Consider the following 22945-nt stretch of genomic DNA (forward strand, 5'->3'; position numbering starts at 1 on the left):
GATACCGAAGGGGAGGGAAATTCCTGGTTACCGGTTGAAAGATACCGAGGGGGAGTCCAGCTCCCGGTTATGCTTGACAGTTACCGGTTGAAAGATACCGAGGGTCATGTATTATTTTGGTATGGGTATGATGGGGGAGCTCACTAAGCTTCGTGCTTACAGTTTTAGTTTTGGTTTCAGGTACCTCTTCGTCTAAGGGGAAGGAGCCGGCGATGTAGCAGCGCATCACACACACACACATGGTTTCCGCATTGAGTTTCTGGGATTGTACTCTGATTTTCATTACTTCTGATGATATGGTTTGAGACACGACTTTATGGTTTTTATAAGTTGATGTAATATTGACAATGTTTTGGTGGACTGTTTTATGAATTACTTAATTAAAAATGAAAATTTTTGGCCTCGAAATTTGGGGATTTTACAGTATAGTAGCCCTAAAATCAATAATTTATATAGCAAGGTGTTGGTCCTGGGGGTTAATTGTTACAATTTTAGAAGTTGGGGGTTAAAAGTGCAAGTTCTGGAGTTAATTTAAAAATGATTTCAGAAGTCAGGGTGCGTTTGATAAATATTGGATTTAATTGAAATAAAATCATGAAGAGAGGGGCTGAATAGTAAATAATGGATTAAAGTTGAAAAGATTTATGGAGGCAAGGGTTAAAGTGTAAGTTGGGATTTAAATTGAAAGAAATTATGGGTGGAGGGACTAATATTGGCATAATGGGCAAATGTTTGAAATGAGACACGGGATATACCCGTATCCCTTCCCCACGTCGTATCCTAAAAGCCTAAACCTATCTTCTCCAGCCGCCATGCGCAAGTTCAGCCGCCATCACCTCTCGTGAGCCTTCTCATCCGTCGTACCTCTACCCGCTGTTCCGACCAGACGAAGTTGCTCGCCGGAGTGCCACCAATATACGACTGCCGGAGACGTCGTGGGCATCAAAGGACCGCCGAGTACCGGGGAAAAACCCGCCGTGTGCGTCGCTGTGCAAGTCGTCTGCGATAAAGAGGCCCTCGGTAAGACTGCTCGCCACTCACCCTTCTTCTTCTTCATTTCTGTTGGTTAGACGTCGTGGGACGTCACTGTGCCGCCGGTGATCTTTTTAGCCACCGTTTCTGTCTTTTCCGATGGTGATAGCCACTTGAGAGGTGGCTGAATATGAATGTGATCGTGTATTCAGGCTGTTATCGGTTTGGGTGGTGTTGTATGTGAAATATCTAGCCAAAAACCCGCCACCACCACAAGGTGGTGCCTGCCACCGTCTTCTGCCACCACCAGCCACCACGAAGGGTGGTTGTGTGTGTGTGTTAGTGTGTGTGAGCATGTATTTTATGGATGCGAAGTTGTGCATGCAATTTTGGCCGGAACCACCATTGCCGCCATTGAAAATGGTGGCTGTCGCCGCCTGCCGCCAGGAACCGCCGCCGACCACCATTGCCCGAGGTGACAGTGGGTGGTGCCCGGCCTAGTGGAACCCTAACTGACCCAATTGCTTAATCTTAGACAGGGCTAATTAGGGTTTAAAAAACCCTAATTGTAAATTTATTGGTTTGGGCCTTTTGGGACCCGCGTTATGGGCCATTGGAATTGAAATATGAATTATGCCCAATTACATTGTATGAATGACCTAGTAACTGATGGACTCAATGGATTAAGTCTTTAATGGGTTAAGTGTTTATAATTAACCCTAATCATCATTCCATGTGAAAACCCTAATTTGTTGGGTTTGGAGTTGGGTCTCCTGTTGGGCCTAGATGTTTTGGGCTATTGATGGACCATCCAAGAACAAGTATAAGGACTAAAGTAGTAGGCTCGGTTATAGGATGAGGCCCATTGGGCAGGCTTGGGCCCAATTCAGAAAATTGGGCCATAGATGGGCCATATTTGGGCCTTGATGATTATGAGATATTGGACCATCATATGCCAAGTATTGGACCAAGGATAAATGGTTGTGCCTTAAGGTAATACCATGTGAGGAGTTTGGGCCCAATTTAGAAATTTGGGCCATAGTTGGGCTTTAGTTGATTATCATTGGGCTTGAATCAAGCTAAGTTAGGGGTAAAGTAGTCTTTTACCCAAGCAAGGACTTATGGATATGTATTTGGGATCCAATTATTAATTGGGTTTATTTGGATGTTAACAGCTTGATGATTTGTCAGCCAGCAGCCCGGGATTTATTCGCGGGACTTCAGCAGTGCGAGGTGAGTTTCCCTTCAGTAGGAACGGGTCTAAGGCACCAATGCCGACCTGTTTAGTAGTGTAGGATACCGGGGTTAGCCCGATGCAGATTGTATGTTTCCGGACTCCGGTTCGATGCCGGGCGGGGCCCAATGCAGTGATTTTAGCTTACATGTTATATGTTATGTGTTCCGGACTTCGGTCCGATGTCGGGGAAATCCCGAGAAGTAGTTATGTATGCTTGATGTCTTTGTGATTCATGCATGTTTGTGTTATGTGTTATATGTTCTGGGCTTCGGTCCGATGTCGGGCAAGCCCGATGCAGTATATATGATTATGTTATATGTTTATGTTTTGCTATGTTTAGTACATTCCGGACTTCGGTCCGATGCAGTGGGCCGGGCCCAAGTTATTCCGGACTTCGGTCCGATGCCGGGCGGGGCCCAAGTTATTCCGAACTTTGGTCCGATGCCGGGCGGGGCCCGATGCAGTGGGTGGGACCCAAGTTAGTCCGGACTTCGGTCCGATGCCGGGCGGGGCCCGATGCAGTGGGCAAGGCCCAATATGCGTTATTGTATGGTATGTGGTAGTTTGGGGAGACTCACTAAGCTTCGTGCTTACAATTTTCAGTTTTGGTTTCAGGTACTCAGTTTTCAAAAGCGGAGCTCGGGAAGATTGCAGTGCACACACCATTTGATCAGCCTGGGATGTTTATACTCTGATATACTTGACAGTTGTTATAATATTTTGAGATATATTGTTTATGATTTTTATGCGATATATGATGACTATGGTTTTAGTATTAAATTAAAAAGAAATTTTCAGACTGTGATTTTGGGATGTTTCATATAGTGCTAATGAAACATGCATATCCAAAAATGGGTCTAACAATCATCACATAGCATACATTCAATTACACACATTGCATAACATGACATATATCATATAACCATCACTTTTATATAATGATATTAGTCTTCAATTGCATTTCCATTAATAATTACCCATCTCTATTTACCTTTGTAATTATTCTTTACCGTTCATCGCTTTATTAATTTATAAATATTAATCTTCACTAGCTCGGGTCTCTAGGTCCATCACTAACCCCAAAGGTAAAAACATATTCACTACTAATGTGACATGCTCGACCCAATACACTAAGTGAGGCGTGACTTTCACCTGTAACAGTGCTCCCGACATGCTGCGTTTGCTACTATGACGATGCACATACAAGTACATGTGTTGTCATTCGAGACTCGTACTTTACCACTGTTATCCATGACTAGAAACTTCCCACTCAAACGTAATGTTTGATCTAGCACCATCACTACACCAACATCAATCAAGTCCCCGCAACCATTGACCATGTACCGAATAATTGTCTAGAAAAACCACTCAACTTCACTATTAGCTTAAGCTCTTTACCTGTAGGTATTCTTTCAACCTATTAGGCCATCACACAATCCGGATAAGGTATACACCTAAGTTTAGGTTGCTACCCTCTTCCCCACTAAGTGTATTCCCCATTTTAATTAATGTATTATTAATTCATCACACAAGGGGTACACAAAAATCTTATCTATCCTCCTTAAGTAATCATGCTCAGTTATTATTAATATATATAAGGCATATTACTTCAAAACTCCTCAATATGTAAACATGCAAACATGAAATACTAAGTTAAAGCATTTGGCATCACTATATAATCATGCACATATCATCATTACGTCAGTTAGGCATATTATATCACTAGCATGCATTGTCCCAACATAATAGACAATAGGATTTCAAGAAAATCATAACATGCATATATCATACCATACATTCCACATATATCCCTATTTTTAGCATGAACCTATCACACACTTCACAGCAAAGTATCATGTCAAGAGTCTAGCATGTAATACATCCTAAACTTTCAATCACATAAAGGAATCAACATTCCCAACATACATACCATTCATAATCAGGGCATATGCTTCCTACAACAATCTAGTTTTAATCCATTCATTCTAGGATATGAAATTTCCTAACAAAGTACTAGATTTGCAACAAGGATTGACTTAACTCTAGTCCAATATATGTGGGTTATGAACAGAGGAAGAACACCCTTCAGCAAGCAATTAAACACCCTAAAAAGATTGCATAAAAGTTCTCTCAAAACAGGTTACAAAAGGTAAGACAATCTGTTATGCCTAGAAAATGGGTCGCGGTTTGGTCAGCAAGTCGCGGTCAGGAAAATGCGAGCCCCCGTCACTGCGCCACAATCTGAAGTGTACCGCGCCGCAGGAATGCTAACATAATCATAAGAGCGTTTTCTGATCATCTGCTCTCCCATGTCCGAACCATGTCCAATTAGCACCTCCTTTGGGAAGCTTCTATTCCTCCAACACCATAACCACGTGCTCATGATGGATAGAACACTATAAGGACCAACAAACACTGTTACACCATGGATTTTGCATAGTCGATGGCTATTTCTTGAGTATGACAGGAAAGAACATATATGAACTCAAGGAGAATGTTTTATACCTACTGGAAAATCATATAGCACTTCAAGAACAAGATGAAAACGAAGCCACCCAATCACTGCCCCAAGGATGCTTTAAAGCCTCCAAGAACTTCACCTCATTCACTCGAATGGTCTCCAAACCTTAAAAGGATGCACATACACATGCGCAAACACACACACACACACACACACACACACACTCTCTCTCTCTCTCTCTCTCTCTCTCTCTCTCTCTCTCTGTAGAAGTTGGTGGCTGCAAATGGAATTTTTATCCCGAATTTTAGGGTTGAGCTTCATTATATACATCATAAGTTACAAGTCAAGCACTTAAAGTATGATAAAATGACCCTATGACCCATGTACATGATCAATAATCATTTTCTTACACTTTATCCCTTGTAACCAAGCTTTAACCAAGATAACAGGTGAACTTAACGAAAACATAATGAGAACTAAACTCGATGACGGAACAAGAATTATGGGTCGTTACAGAGGTTATGTGGGCCCTTTCTATATTTAATACTAATTAAATAGTAAAAAAATGAAAAATAAATATACTAATGATATGATAGTCATTTCAATTTTAGGAGGGATAAAATTCACAACAAAAGATGCTCAAAAAGACCATTTATCCAAAATTTCAAGGTTTATACCAAAAATCGAAAAAAATATACAAACCACAATGGCCATTTTTGCAATTTTGTCTTCTTCTTAGGTTAAGGAGTATTGTCACTACATTTCCACTAGAAAAGTATTGCGACATCTAAGCCATGTCATATTCACTACATGTTTACTACAACAGTACTAGCTATTGGAAATGGTTACCACTCCATACTATTTATCTTTTTATTTTTTATTTTTTTTTGACGTAAGATTAAATAAAAAAACTTGATTATTAAACATAAATAAATATTTTACAAATAAAAATAAATCACATTTTACTAATAAAAACCATTACAATACTTAAAAACACAGAAATTTAAAACCGATATTGCTTATAAAACATAAAAACATAAAAATTTAAGCCCACATTACTAAAAAAGTATAAATATTAAAAACATTATAACTTAATTGTTATATTCTTCGTGGACTTGAGGTTGATTGAATTGTTGCAGTATTTGTTGTTGGTTATAGTTGGGAGGGTATGAAAAGTTGGTGAATAGAGGTTTTAGTTAAATCGGAGATGTCAACATTTGCATGTAACCAACATGTGCATATAGATCATTTGAAGTGTTAGGGTGGGGGGTTGGAATGGGTGAGTTAATTTGATTTGGATCCATAATTTGAAATATATATATATATATATATATATATATATATATATATATATATATATATATATATGAGAAAATAAAAAGATATTTATGTGTTAATTTGTAGAGTAATATATATATATATATATAACTGTTGATATTTATAATTAAGAGTGTATGGTTTAAATTTGAAAAGTAACTAATTTTTTTAATACACAAAACGTGACAACAACCATTTTTGTGACCGTTTGGAGATGAAGCAATCCTATTACGCGTAAAGAAGCATAGAGCGGTTCACTCCACATCACATCTACTCGGCCTTATGGCGGTGTTCACTAGCGGGCATGTCCGTCACCTCAACATTTCAAGCATGAGGAGGGTCCCATACCAAAAGACCTTATAGTTTTTATTTTTATTAATTATAAAATAGTTCTGCAGTGGATGACTTAAATACTAGTTATTTGTATTTTATTTATAAAACACATATGTTCTTAAAATAGTACCACAAATATGTAACAATCTATTTGTTTTTTTTTTCTATAAAATATCATTGAAATAATGGTATTTTATGAAGACAAATTGATTGTTATCTCTCTTTTGATTGCATTGAATAGAAACAATGTTTTTTTATTTTCATTTACCAATTGACGAAATTAACTTTTTTTTTTTAAAAAAAAATAAATGATTTAAAGGCGACTATCCACTGAATTACTCCAATATTTAACCTGCCGATTTACTTTTCGGAGATTGACATGTTTTTTAAACATACAAAGATACATATTTTTTTCTTTAGTACTCTATAAGACATTTGTGATCGTCTCAATCCCCGATCAAACTTATAATTTAATACTAAAGTCGTGGAAACTAAATATATTTAGTACTAAATATAATGTTGTGGTGGTGTGCCCTTTAAAATTTTCTTTTTAAATAGTCTTAGGGTGTTTATAGTCCATTAAACTATAAAAGGTTCAATAGATTGTAACACCATTTTCATATCAATATTTCACTTGTATTCGACTTTACTTTTTAACATTCCTACTCCATTTAACTCTACAAAATTTATCGAATTTTCACATCATCATCATCATTTTTTTAAATACAATTATAAATTAAAAATAAATCGTTCGTTACTTGTCAGACTTACCCCCACCAACAATCTCAATTCGTTCAATTGCATGAAACGTATGATTCATTCAAGTGCTAGACTTATTTATGTGTGGTAAATGTAGGAGACTTCTACCAAATGCGATTAGATTTATTTGTGATTTGAAATTTTATTGAAAAAAAAAGAGATTAATTTCATTGAACCACTCAATCATAATATAACTCTTCTATTCAATCATCATCACCTACACTTCATTCAACTTCTATTCAATTATTATCATCATCTATTTAATTCATAAAAAGTTATAAATAGCAAACAGTTTTTAATATCTATTTAATTCATAAACACCTACTATGGGTGCCCTTATAATAATTTTATATAAAAAGTCACAAATAGCAAATAGTTTTTAATATCTTAATACTTTAATAGTTTTTTTTTAAGAATAGTAATCTATCTAAGGTGATGTTTGTTTTTTCGAAGCGAAAACGTCTGAAATCTGCGACCCACATTTGAACCTTTTGCAGTAGAAGAGATGGACCAAACGGTTGAAACTTGTAATAAGAAGTCAGTTTGTTTTTCAACGTCTCCAGACTACTGCAATAAACTAAAATTTAAATAAACTGATTCTACAAACTTAAAATAGTTTCATATTACAATAATTGTTCTGAAAATACACTTCCTAGACCATATATTACAAGTGATTTTTTTGTTAAACATATTATATTTATTCATTTAAATTATATTTAGTTTTGTGGTTGTTACCCAAATTGTTGTTTAACATATAAGATATGTCATATATTTAGAGCAAATATAGAAGTCACTTTATGATACTCTTTATCTACACCACATCAAATAATTCCAATTCAAAAAGATTATATAAAATAACTAAATATAATAATTGCTAAATAACAATAAATGAAATTGTTAATTTAGCAAACAACATGTTCATTTTGTTAAATTTTCCAAGACGATGGTTATTTTTTCGATTAACTTCAATAGATTTGATAATTTTAGTGATTAACTTTATAAATTAATAATATTTGGTTATAGACAATGTAACAAAAAAAAAAATATTTATATGAAATTTACCAAAATAAAGTATATGTGAATTGTTTATAATATCGTTCATAATATTATTAAAATAATAAACATGTTGCAAAAAATAAAACAATTTTTTGTTGAATAATATAATTTAAAGGTGAGAAGATGTTTGAAGATGAGGGTCCAATATTGCGCCACGCAAAACACACGTAACAGTTTTTAAGTAAGAAATCTTTTAAAAAACAAAAAGTTAAGAAATGACAAGTGTTGCGCATGTTCTATGCGGCACAACCATAAGTGGACAGAAGTAGTTTTTTTAGAAAAAACAAATAGCCACTAAGTATATTAGTAGGAGTTTGGTTCGTGTCATTTCATAGGAATTTTCCGGATTTGGAATTCAATTCCTACTAATTCCTCGGTTGTTTGTAAAAGATAAAGGAAGAATTGGATTTCTTCAAAATCCATAAAACAACCCATTTTATGCAATTAAACTTTCTTTCGACATATCTAATAGTTTTCAATGATTAAGTTGTGTTATAACTGTTAGGGTGTCAAACCTAACAAATAAAAGGGTATAATAGATTCCAACATCATCGTTATATTACACTAAAAAGTAGTACATGACAAGTAGGGTCGATCCATAGAGACACAAGGATAATGTATATACCTCTTTGCACAAGGTACATGTTAGTCACTAAAGGGGAAGGGGTTTATTTGCAAGATGTTAAGTAAACAATTGAAGGAATAATAAACTGAAATAGAATTCAAAAATGTAAAGATTCCAATACTATGTTTTGTTGGGTTTTGTATACTACAACATCTTATGGTACATATACAATCGTAAATGTTTTGGATCTATGTTTTCTCTAATTATACATGCAATATTGTTTCCAAAGCATTAAGCCTACAACTAGCATACAATTGACATAAGCAACATAAAAGCGAGTTATAGAATTACCTCTTTGTTGTAGCTTGTAGTTTTGGCCTTTAAGAACTTAACACCTCAAATGTGATGTCTCAAATGGTTTACAAACACCATGAACAAAAGATGACTTTTTGAGAGAGAGTATAGAGCACTAAAATTCGGCTATGCTTCTCCAAGAATACACATTCAACCAACTTTAGGCCAAAGGGGTATCATATATATAGTGTAGGAATCCAAGAGTCATGGGTAAACCCTAATCCATACACTTGGGTTATGATCCATGTTTCATGTGGGTTAACTCTTCATGGATACTTACATAAACTTAGTCCATCATGGATCAATAGCCCAAACAATATATATATATATATATATATATATATATATATATATATATATATATATATATATATATATATATCACTAATTTACATAATCAGTCCCTGTTAATTTAATTAGTCTCTTTTGATCACTAAATTAATTCCAAATTAATCTTGATCAATACTAATTAAATAACATGATTTCATATTAATATATTAGAACTTATAATATATTTATAAATCATAAATAACCTCTTCTCAAAAGTCCATCCTATCAAATTGCTCTGGTGAAGGCAACCCAAATGGACCATGCTACTCTCGGGTCAAGTACATACCAATTATAGTTATGGGCTTAGATACCTAATCCAACATGTTTGTCTATCTTGGTATTGCAATTCAATTGTGAAATGAAATTAACTTCAATTCCATCTAAGTTGGTACTTGAAAGTATTAACAAGCTCTAACACTTCCCATTCACCAAGTTGTTAAGCTCAAAACACGCCTTTGAAAATAACATAACCTTCTAATTTATGTCTAAATAAGCTCTAGATAAAAATCAAAAGATTACATTGAGTTCTGTGTGAATGTTTCCAACAACATCCAATACTCCTCATATGCTCAGGAGCGTAAGAACGTAGGAATAAGGTTCACATTAAAATCATTCAATGGAAATCAATTTAATGTTTGTTAATAGTTCTAATTCAAAAAACAATTACAAATTTTGCAAATCAGTTAACCTGAATGATCTAACACTAATTCAAGTGCCCAACAAGAGTTAAAATTAAAATCAAACTTTTAATTGCTATGAAACCGAATTCGCTAGATAGAATTGAAATAAAACATCAAATCACATGCTTGAATTATAAACCAAAGTCGAAAAACCGAATTGGGATAACTAGGGTTCTAGCCACACATAACTAGAATAATTTACAAGTTTAGAAAATATGAAATAATCCGCAAACGAGAATTACAAATCTAACGACAAATGTTTATAATCGAAACCTTGCAATAATGCTTGAAATCATCATTCTCCTGGTGCTCTGAAATGAAGCGTGTGTGGAAAAATGCCCAAAATCCCGAGATAAAGTGAACAGGAAAAATAGCCAAAAATTAGTTATTGGTCCAAACACGACCCATGTCTATATAGAGTAAATTGACCCACCCCGTGTTATGTAGAAAGTAGTATGTCCATTTCGAATCTTCCTCCAAATTATAATGCTAAAAAATGTTGATTAAGTCCAACACAACCCATGTTAATATAGGGCAAAACAACATGAACCGTGTTCATAAAAAGTCAACAGGTCTTCTTCTGATCAACACTCCCTGTGCCCAACTCTATGTGTAATTCCAACACTCCCCATGTTCCTTGTGTCTTTTGGCACCAACATCATTTTTTTTCAACCTTTCTGATTTGCGTCCAGTTATCTCGATATCTTCACCTGACATTCATGGCACTCCCAAAATGTGTTTCCACTTCTAGTTCACCTGAAAACACCATAAAAATATGCAAATAAGGTTGTTCTCGCAACTTACATGAATTTTTTAAAATGCAAATGAAATGAGATTAACTAGATTAAATGGATGCATAAATGGGGCGAAAAGACATGCAAAAAGATGCACAAAATGCGCCTAAGAATAGCTTTAAAAACTTTTTAATTCATCATTCTACTAACGTTAACCTAATTAAATGACATCTTTAATTATTAACATATATATATATATATATATATATATATATATATATATATATATATATATATATATATATATATATATATATATATATATATATATATATATATATATATATATATATGAGGGGTTAGGTTCATGTGAGACGGCCTAATTTTATGAGATCGTGAGACTATTTTTTTTCTAGTGAAATATTCTAATATTCTAGCGTTTATAAAAATTAAATGTGTGTAATATTCTAATATTTTAAAACAATAATTTTAACATATTTTACATTGAAATATTCTAAAACATATAATGTTAGAATATATTGCATATTTTATTTTTACGAACAATAGAATATTAAAATATTTCACTAAAAAAATTTGATCCCAGGTCTTACAAAATTATGTTCGTTTCAAATGAACTCTTACCTCTCTCTCTCTCTCTCTCTCTCTCTCTATATATATATATATATATATATATATATATATATATATATATATATATATATATATATATATATATATATATATATATATATATATATATGAATATATATAAAATCTATTATTATCTATCTAACTTTTTTTTTTTATAAAACTCTCTCATTTAGTTAGTTATTTTTTAAACATACATTATATAAAAATGTCACAAACAAACAAAAATATAAATACATCTATGTTATGTCTTTATTTTATATACATAAAATACGAAAAAATTATTAGGTCATAGTTACAAATAAAAATGGGTTGAAATGTTATATAATTGATATACAATTTATATTTCATATAAATAAATTGTAATTAAATATTTAATAGAAATAAATAATTAATAATTAAATAAATAAAATTTAAAACTAAATTGTAATTAAGGGGATAAAATGAAATATGAATAAAGAATAAGAGACTTATTGCACTAAGAGTTCTATAAATAATTATCAAATTTGCAGCACCCATCTCCGAAATTGCTATATGATTTGTGAGATTGTTAAAACGAAGTTATTTTAAAGTAAAAAATATAAAATTTTCTCAACATGACTTGCGAAAATATAAAAAAAATAAACATTTTTTCTTTATCTTAGAAATTTTCAAAGATCATTTACACAACAAATAACTTTAGATTGCATTTTCGAATTATTACGATACAAAAATAATAATAATAATAATAAAATCTGAGAGAATTTCACAAGTATAATGCGAAATTACTAGTCACGATCTAAAATTATAAGTTCTTTTTTTTTTTTTTTAAAAAAATTTCTTTCGTGTTAAAAATCTCTAGAAAACATTTAGGTGATGTTTGTTTTTTTGAAACAAAAATCCATAAAATCTATGGATCATCTCTGCAACCATCTGCAGTAGAAGAGGTGGACTAAACGACTGCAGACTGTAATAAGAAGCGTGATTGTTCTTTTAACATCTGCATGCTGATGCAGATATTAAAAAATTAAAATAAACTGATTTTATAATCCGAAAATAGTTTTTTTAATACCGAAAATTTAATAATGTATGACATTTCGGCAAGAATTTATGATATTTCAGCAAAAAATAATGATATTTTAACAAAAAATAAAGATATTTTAGCATAAAATAATGATATTTCATCAACAAATTATTATTATTAAATATAAAATAAATCAACAAAAATAAACAAAGAAAAATGTGAAATAAGATTTCAGCAATATATAATCAATGTTTTAGCAAGAAAAAAAGAAGAAAAAGAGGTTGGAAGAAGCAAAACAACTGTTGTGCCAAGAAGAACACGCGCAAAAGTTTTTTAATCCGAAGACTTCTGAAAAACAAACAGCTGCAAGATGAAAAGTGATGCGCATGTGCTGCGCCGCGTAGCAATAAGAGGTTTTTCTAAAAAAACAAATAGCTCCTTACACAACAATGAGAGTTTTAGAGGTGGAAACCTTTTAAACAAGAGATCTCGGGTTTAAAACCGGGCATAATCAAATTGAGTAACGTGGTGAATTGAACATCCAACTACTAACCAAACGTTCAAAAAAATATGATGTAAAACTTGTAGTTTTTTTTTTCTGAGAAATATTTTATCAAACAAATAATGGTGTAAAATTTTATAGGGTGGACAATTTTGTAGGCCATTTATTAGCCCATTGAACAATATCTCAGCCTATTTACCATTTTAGTCGTCCATTAGCCATCTCCCACATTTCACATGCAAAATTCAGTAATGTTATTAATGGAATTTTTTCTAGATTTTGCCTAAATGTTGGAAAACCCGTAATGGTAGTAGGTAAATTTGTTTTTTTCGTTAGCTCATTTTTGTTAACCCCCCAAGACATATATGTATTATGTCGGGACAAACTGACAAAGCGCAAAGGAATTGGACCTAAACAAATCAACATAAAATCATTTGAAAATGGGCTGTAGTTATAGATATCAGTCCACAAGTTTACAAGTGTTACACTTCAGTTTTTAATTTAATATTGCAGATTATATAAGAAAATATGAAATAGATGCATTTTGGTATACCGTAGAAAAACTCTTTGCAATTTTTTTTGGTTATACCGTAAAATGGGATTTTTTTCATCAATACTCAAACTTTGTTTTATAATTTGTTAATTTTGGTATGGTAGCTGGTTTTGGGCGCATAACACGTTACACCCTTTATCTTTGGCAACATTGACAGTGACACCCTATCATATCATACTTTTGGTGATTCGTATAAAAAAATTTATAAAGAGAACAACCACACCATATGAGTGGCCTACACCGACCCTATTCTAAGGTCCATCATATGAGTGGCTAATTGCAGAACGCTACTAATATTTTAGGCGTGCTAGAGTTTGAACTCTAGATCTTCTACGTGCAAATCTTCACCTCAATCACTTGATTATCATTGTGGGACATAATGGTGTACTTTGAAAAAAAAAATACAAGGTTTGTTGTTTTTCTACAAAAATTCCAACTTTGCCAATCCGTCATGTTAAATGGGTTATTAAGATCATTATTTTTTGAACAAAGGTAATAAGTTAGTTTTTTATCATAATTTTTCGGTTTAGAATTGTTATTTGAACGTTTTGAATAGTATGTTACCAATTTTGATATAAACGCAAATATTTTTTAATACTTTCATAAAGCTATTACTTGTGGTACATTATAAAGTATAACTATTTTATAGCAACCAGTAGGGTGTTTAAAAATATAACATTTTGTTTCCTGTCATTTCTTATTTCATGGTTGTGGGTTGAAACTCGATTGTGTAAAGGCTTTGGGTCTTAAGAATGTAATGTTTAGACCTTTTTGGAAGGAGGCAATGATGGTTGTGAGATCTAAACCTTTGAATTGTGTTTTGCGCCGAAGGGTAGAAAGAGAAAAATCATAGGTCAGGTTCTTGCTTGAAATATGGATTTTTGTTCGAGAAGTTTTTAGTCAAAGATATTTAGATAATATTGTGAGGCTCTTCAATACCTTTCCGTGGATATAAATATCGTCGAAAACAGAGTTGGAACAAAGAAGTTATAACCGTTAAAAGTTAGGAAAGTTTTGGGTTAAGGTGAGTACATTGCACGTACAGGGCGAAATAGGCATGACTGATCGCGGAGGTTCAACCTGGTACGTTGTACGTACCATGAGTACGCTGGACGTACGCAAGCCTGATGCTGTAACATCCGGACTCCCAAGTATATTATTTATATATATTTATTTATGAGATCAATTGAGAAACTCGATGAGTTGGTGCCTCGATGTAACACCCAAATTTTCAAATAATTTTTCACAAAATTAAAAACACACTTTCATTCATAATTGTTATAAAAATATCATTGTATCACATAATCAATTCATAACATCACATCCCAAGATCATAATATGTAAAAGCTCCTCATGTGTGTACTGATCAAGCCGGCGCCTTCCCGCGATCCACACTGGTACCTGAAACACATAACACAACACTGTAAGCATAAATGCTTAGTGAATTCCCCAAAATACCACACACAACGCATATTAGCCACTCGAGGCTATAACTCTGTTGACCCTCTGGTCAATGTGTCTCAGTGGGACCCTCCAGTCCCATAACTCTGTGGGCCCTCTGGCCCTAACTCTGTGGACCTTCCGGTCCTAACTCTGTAAAATCTGTAACATACATAGCATAAATCACATAGAAATCACATCATGCAAAAGCATACAAAATACTCTGCCACATAACTCTAATTACCACTCTAGGTAAAGTATAGTGAGAAGACTCACCTCGGGTAACTCGGTAATCTCGAACTCTGTAAAATCTGGCCTAGCCTCCGCCTAATCATATGAAATAAATACTCTTAATCAATACATCTCTCAAGGCTAGACTATTCCCTCTCTTGGTACTCTCAGAAGGGTAAAAGACCATTTTACCCCTCTCATGGCTCAAAGACCCTAAAGTTGACCAAACCCTAAAAGTCAACAAAAGTCAACCCTCTGGGTTACGCTGCGCGTACCAAACATGTACGCTGAGCGTACCCGGCGTCCTCACAGAAACGGGGTGCGCGACCCCTTACGCCGCGCGTACTGGGATTACGCCCCGCGTAACTCCCAGTTTCAGACTCTTAAGCTCTTGAGGTCTTAAACAGTTAAGACCCACGTCCAACTTCTAGATCTGACCATTTCTAAGCCTCTTAATCCATAAAGTTGGTGACTTTAAGCCCTTGCATGGTTGGACAAGTCACCAACACCCATAACATTCCATTTCCAATCCCTAGAAAGCTCCTAACTCAAGCATGACCTCATAACAACGACCAAGTTGGAATTTTTATGGATCTATAACACAAATATCACTGAAATGGGACAGATCTAGGTCCATGGAGTCCATTACACTCATAAAGCCTCCACTTTTGGGACTTTTAACCCTAGAAATGGTCCATGCAACATCAAACCAAATAAAGAGGAAAGTTTTGAACTTTATACCTCTAGATGAAGCTCCTTTCTCTGAAGATCTCAGATCCAAACTTGCACTTCAAGCCCTAGCCTCCACAAGCTCCTCTCCTTCTTCTTCACTAACACACCAAGACACTTTTAGCTCCAAAACACACACACTCAAGCTAAGGACGATGGAAGGCTCTCTTAAGGTTTCACTCTCTGATATCGAGACTGAGAAATAAGCCTTAGCATCCTTTAAATAGTGCACAAGCCAAAAATTTAGGGTTTGCATCTGGACTCGTTACGCCCAGCGTAACCCTGGGTACGCCCAGCGTACCCAGGCGAGTCCGCGTCCAAATTAAGCGCATGAGTACGCGCAGCGTACTTCCCAGTACGCCCAGGGCACTCATTTGCTACAAGAACTCACTCAAAGGACTAATCTTGACAAGATAGAAGGGTTAAATAGCTTTACCTGAATTTCGGGATGTTACAATTCTCCCCCACTAGAACCAGACTTCGCCCTCGAAGTCTCATGCCGAAAACCACTCCGGATGTTGCTCCCGCATCTCTGACTCCGACTCCCAAGTCAGCTCGGACCCCTTCCGATGCTGCCACTAGACCTGAACCAGAGGCACCTCCTTGTTCCTCAGAACCTTGACCTTCCGGTCCAAGATCGCGATCGGTCTCTCAACATAATTCAGACTCGCGTCCACTTGGATATCCTCCAACGGTACCACTGCTGACTCGTCGGCTATACACTTCCTCAGCTGAGACACGTGGAAGGTATCATGTATCTGGCGCAGCTCTGCAGGTAGCTCCAAACGATATGCTACCCTGCCTACCCTCGCAATCACTTAAACGGTCCAATGTACCGGGGCCCCAACTTGCCCCCTTTCCTGAATCGGATCACTCCTTTCCAAGGAGACACTTTCAGGAGTACAAAATCTCCAACCTGAAACTCGAGCTTGGATCGACACCTATGCGCGTAACTCTTCTGGCGACTCTGGGCCGTCAGCAACCTCTGTCTAACATGTTGTATCTGCTCTGTCGTCTGAAGCACTATCTCAGTGCTGCCCATCACTCGCTGCCCTACCTCTCCCCAACAGATGGGAGTCCGACACCTCCTCCCATACAACAGCTCAAAGGGAGGCATACAAATGCTCGAATGGTGGCTGTTGTTATAGGAAAACTCAGCTAAAGGCAGATACGTGTCCCAACTCCCTCCGAAGTCGAACACACATGCCCGAAGCATGTCCTCGAGCGTCTGAATCGTCCGCTCACTCTGTCCGTCCGTCTGTGGGTGGTAAGCGGTACTGAAATGCAGCCTGGTACCCAACTCCTCATGGAACTTCTTCCAGAACCTGGAAGTAAAACTCACATCTCGATCTGACACGATCGAGATCGGTACACCATGCCGCGATACCACCTCCCTCACATACACCTCTGCCAGCCTCTCTGCGGAAGAGCTCTCACTGATAGCAAGAAAATGAGCGCTCTTTGTCAGCCGGTCGACGATCACCCAAATTGCATCGACGCCTCTCGCAGTCCTTGGCAATTTGGTGATAAAATCCATGGAAATCTGTTCCCACTTCCACTGGGGAACCTCAAGTGGCTGCAACTTGCCATGAGGGCACTGGTGCTCGGCCTTAACCCGGCGACATGTCAAGCACCTCTCTACAAACCACGCCACATCCCTCTTCATACATGGCCACCAATAGTCTCTTTTCAGGTCCAAATACATCTTAGTGGCCCCGGGATGGATCGAAAACCTCGACCTGTGCGCCTCCTCCATCAGAATGGCACGTGCCCCGCCCTCAAATGGCACCCAAATCCGGCCCTGGAAGGTCATAAGCCCCCGACTATCGGCAATGAACTCAGATATCTGACCGATCACCCGCTATCGCTTGCGTTTCTCCGGTCTCATGGCCTCTACCTGGGCCTCCCGAATGGCGTCCAACACCGGAGTCATCACTGTCAACCTCAAACAAACATCTCGTAATGGGGAACTCTCTGCCCTGCGACTCAAGGCATCGGCTACCACGTTAGCCTTGCCCGGATGGTACATGATCTCACACTCATAATCCTTTACCACGTCCAACCATCTCCTCTGACGCATGTTCAGGTTGGGCTGATCCATCAGATACTTCAAGCTCTTGTGGTCCGTGTATATGGTACACCGAACCCCATACAAATAGTGACGCCAGATCTTGAGGGCGAAAACCAGAGCCCCCAACTCCAGATCGTGGGTAGGATACCTCGTCTCATGAGGCTTCATCTGCCTCGATGTGTATGCTATCACATGCCCTCTCTGCATCAGCACCGCACCCAGTCCCGATATCGACGCGTCACAATATACCATAAAGTCCTCCATTCCCTCCGGAAGGGCCAACACTGGGGCTTCGCACAATCTCTGGCGAAGTGTCTCGAATGAGGCCTTCTGCTCCGGGCCCCAACTGAAAGCCACGCCCTTCCGGGTCAGTCTGGTGAGAGGAACAACAATCCTGGATGAATCTCCGATAATAACCGGCCAACCCCAGGAAACTCCTGATCTCCGAAGGGGATCTCGGCGCCTCCCAACTCATCACCGCCTCAATCTTGGCCGGGTCGACCAATATCCCATTCTGGTTGACGAGGTGTCCTAGAAACTGGACCTCTCGTAACCAGAAATCGCACTTGGAGAATTTGGCGTAAAGCCTCTCCGATCTCAGAACTCCGAGGATCTCCCTCAAATGCTCCTCATGCTGCTCTCTGGATCTCGAATACACCAATATATCATCAATGAACACGATCACCGAACGATCCAACATCGGCCTGCACACCCTGTTCATGAGATCCATGAACGCCGCCGGTGCATTGGTGAGCCCGAAAGGCATCACCACGAACTCGTAATGCCCGTAACGAGTCCTGAACGCTGTCTTCTGGATATCCTCATCACGCACCCTCATCTGATGATATCCAGACCTCAAATCAATCTTGGAGAACCAAGACGCTCCCTACAACTGATCGAACAGATCGTCGATCCTCGGTAAGGGGTAACGGTTCTTGACCGTCAGCTTGTTCAACTCCCGGTAATCAATGCACATCCGGTGTGAACCATCCTTTTTCTTGACAAAAAGGATCGGCGCTCTCCAAGGCGAGCTACTCGGCCGTATAAACCCCTTCCCCAGCAACTCCTGAAGCTGCGAGGATAACTCCTGCATCTCTGGAGGTGCGAGGCGATAGGGCGCCTTGGCGATAGGCGCTGCCCCCGGAACCAAATCGATACGGAACTCCACCTGCCTCTCGGGAGGCACTCCCGGCAACTCCTCGGGAAAAACATCCGGGAACTCACGCACTATCGGGACCTCATCGACCGACCTCGGTCTCTCTGCACCTGTTCTCGTATCCACCACATAAGCCACAAACCCACTACAGCCATGCTGTAGACTCTGCCTCGCTCTCGCGGCTGAACAAAATGCTGACCCAGAACTGGTACCCTCGCCATAAACCGTGAGAACTCCCCCACTAGGGTCTCGTATGGTCACCAGCTGTCGCTCGCAGTCGATAACAGCTCCAAATCTACTCAACCAGTCCATGCCCACAATGACACAGACATCTCCCATAGCAATCGGGACCAAATCAATCGGAAACTCAACGCCGAAGATCTCGAGTACACATCCTCGAATCACATCAGTGGCATACACTGCTCTCTCGTCAGCTATGGAAACCCGCAAAGGTCGACTCAACGCCTCACGACGAATACTGATGTGCTGACTAAAGGCTAACGAAACAAAAGACCGACTCGCACCTGAGTCAAATAACACCAAAACAGGTACAGAACTCACAAGAAATGTACCTACGCATATCATAATATAAGCATAACACCACAAACTCAAAATAAACATATGAAAGAATACATACCAGCCACAACATCTGGCGCTGCGCGGACCTCCTCCACTGTCAACTGGAAGGCTCTCCCGCGAGCCTTTGGCGCCTCGGCCTTTACTGGCCGACTCACGGTAGCTCGAACAACAGCAGGGGCAGATCCCTGCGATGCTCCCTGGGGTGACCCCCGCAACTGCGGACACTCGGCCTTCCGATGTCCGGTCTGGTTGCAGTGAAAACAGACTGCAAACCCCTTGGGGCAATCCTTGGCCATGTGCCCCTCCTTGCCACACTTGTAGCAAGACCCTGCTCTACAAACCCCCTCATGACCCTTGCCGCACTTGCCACAAGTGCGGCCCTTCTGGTTCCCTGATCTCGAATCGGTGGGCTTAGCCCGCTTGGCAGCCGGCTGGGACTGTGTCGGTCGCCGATCCCTCCCCTGAGACTCCGCCTCCTCCCTGGCCTGAGTCTCTAGCTCAATCTCCCTCTTCCGGGCATTTGCCTGAAGCTCGGCAAATGTCCGGTACGTCGAGTTCGCCACGAACTCGCGGATGTCTCTCCTCAAAATACTCAAATATCTGCTCATGCGTGCCTGCTCGGAAGACACGTGCTCAGGGTAGAACATCGCCCTCTCATGAAACATCCTGGTGATCACCGTAACAGACTCGGTACCCTGCTTGAGGGTCAGAAACTCCTGGGCCAAACGTTCCCTTTCCACCGGGGGAACGTACTCATCTTGAAACATAGTGGTGAACCTCTCCCAGGTCACCGCAGCGAGCTCTGCAGAAGTGAAGTGTGCTGTCACAAACTTCCACCAGTCCTTCGCTCCCAAGCGAAGCTGGTTCAAAGCGAACCGTACCCTCAGATGCTCCGGACATGAACATGTGTAGAAGCACCCCTCAATGTCAGAGATCCATCTCATCGCGGCTATCGGATCCTGAGTCCCATCAAACTCTGGTGGCTTCGTGTTGCTGAACTCCCGGTACAGCAACGCGTCACCCCCCTGTGGCCTGGCAGCAGCAACGGCTGCAGTGGCTGCAGCAACAGCAACATCATTAAGAGCAGCATACCGCTCATCAAAAGTCTCAATCAGTGTGGTCTTGATAGACCCGAACATCTCTGGAATCTCAGCGCGGATGGCAGCAGCCACCTCATCATAAATCATCTGGCGGAGCTCCTCATCGCTCACACCCCCTCGCTAGTCCCTGGCCTGTGGCGTGTCCCAACCATGACGTCTCTCTGAAATACAACACAAGATATCAGAGACTCGCCCGAGTGTACACACACTCAATATCCCATTCCTACTTGATCCCTGGTACCCTAAGGATTCTTACTTGGGCTGCGCACTGGTCCGGTGCCTTCGGTAGTACGGGCCCAATACTACCGTCCACACCGCATCAATATTCACCCCAAGTCCTCCTCCTAGGATCCCAAGTCCCAAGTACTCTACTCTCTCTATATATAGTCTACTCTCTAGCAGATCTCTCATAAGCTCCTCGCTGCTATCTATTCACTCTCAAGCATCTCCTAGCAGCAAAACCCCTAGGCTAAGGCATCACAAATTAGGCCCCTCTAGTCCTAATAAGAATACCTGGCCTACTCTAGCATGCATAACATATCATAACATATCTCTTAACTCATAATGTAAGGGTATTTTGGGAAATCACCGTTCGGGCACTGGCTGATCGTACATAGGGCTGGCAATTCTCGACACGACCCGCGACACGACCCGTAACACGACACGAAATAAATGGGTTTGGGTTGAGTTTTTCAACACGCCAACACGCCAACCCATTTATTAAACGGGTCATATATGGGTTTCTCAAAAAATAAATGGGTTGACCCGCCAACCCGTTTATATATTTAATAAAAAAAATTATTTTATTTTTAAATGTATTTATGTATCAACTATTAATATTTAATAAGTATTATATAATAAATTACTTTAGCACTTGAATTATCTATGTTTGTATTAATGCTTATTTTGAATATGTTTCTATGAATGTTTTAAATCTTCATTTGGATGTTTAAGACTTAAGTGTTTAAAATTCGGATATGTTTTCATCAACCATCAAGAATTTATTCATATTTAATTGTCAATTTTATTTATGGAATCTGACCCACGAACCCAAATCTGAATCACGAACCCGCCAACCTGTGAACCCGTATAAATAAATGGGTTGGCGGGTCATATATGGGTTTATGTTCTAAACCCGCTAACCTGTGACCCGCCAACCCGTGACCTGTATATTTAAATGGGTCGTGTTTGGGTTGACATATTTTAACCCCCCAACATGCCAACCCGCGACACACCAACCTGAACACGACATGATTGACAGGCCTAATCGTACACACTGCTCTACTCTGTTCTTTCAAAAACTTTTTACTCTTGAGAAAATTTTGTGAATTTTATTTTGAAAATCTCGCAAATCCTCAGTTTGAGTTCAGATACGCCCGAAGGTGCACCCGAATCCTTCAAACCAAGGCTCTGATACCAACTTGTAACACCCAAATTTTCAAATAATTTTTCACAAAATTAAAAACACACTTTCATTCATAATTGTTATAAAAATATCATTGTATCACATAATCAATTCATAACATCACATCCCAAGATCATAATATGTAAAAGCTCCTCATGTGTGTACTGATCAAGCCGACGCCTTCCCGCGATCCTTACTGGTACCTGAAACACATAACACAACACTGTAAGCATAAATGCTTAGTGAGTTCCCAAAAATACCACACACAACGCATATTAGCCACTCGAGGCTATAACTCTGTTGACCCTCTGGTCAATGTGTCTCAGTGGGACCCTCCAGTCCCATAACTCTGTGGGCCCTCTGGCCCTAACTCTGTGGACCTTCCGGTCCTAACTCTATAAACTCTGTAACATACATAGCATAAATCACATAGAAATCACATCATGCAAAAGCATACAAAATACTCTGCCACATAACTCTAATTACCACTCTAGGTAAAGTATAGTGAGAAGACTCACCTCGGGTAACTTGGTAATCTCGAACTCTGTAAAATCTGGCCTAGCCTCCGCCTAATCATATGAAATAAATACTCTTAATCAATACATCTCTCAAGGCTAGACTATTCCCTCTCTTGGTACTCTCAGAAGGGTAAAAGACCATTTTACCCCTCTCATGGCTCAAAGACCCTAAAGTTGACCAAACCCTAAAAGTCAACCCTCCGGGTTACGCT

General features: G+C 38.5%; 1 long non-coding RNA gene across 1 annotated transcript; it reads left to right on the plus strand.

The window, feature by feature from the left end:
* Window positions 1-793: 793 nt before the first annotated feature.
* LOC145162318 (uncharacterized) lies at window positions 794-2946 on the plus strand. Its single transcript, XR_013739036.1, has 2 exons — window positions 794-1020; window positions 2148-2946. It is a non-coding gene; the product is annotated as an uncharacterized LOC145162318 (long non-coding RNA).
* The last annotated feature ends 19999 nt before the right edge of the window (window positions 2947-22945 follow it).

This window comes from Lactuca virosa, chromosome 3, assembly GCF_052849685.1.
Source record: "Lactuca virosa cultivar CGN04683 chromosome 3, Lactuca_virosa_CGN04683_v6, whole genome shotgun sequence".
NCBI lineage: Eukaryota > Viridiplantae > Streptophyta > Magnoliopsida > Asterales > Asteraceae > Lactuca > Lactuca virosa.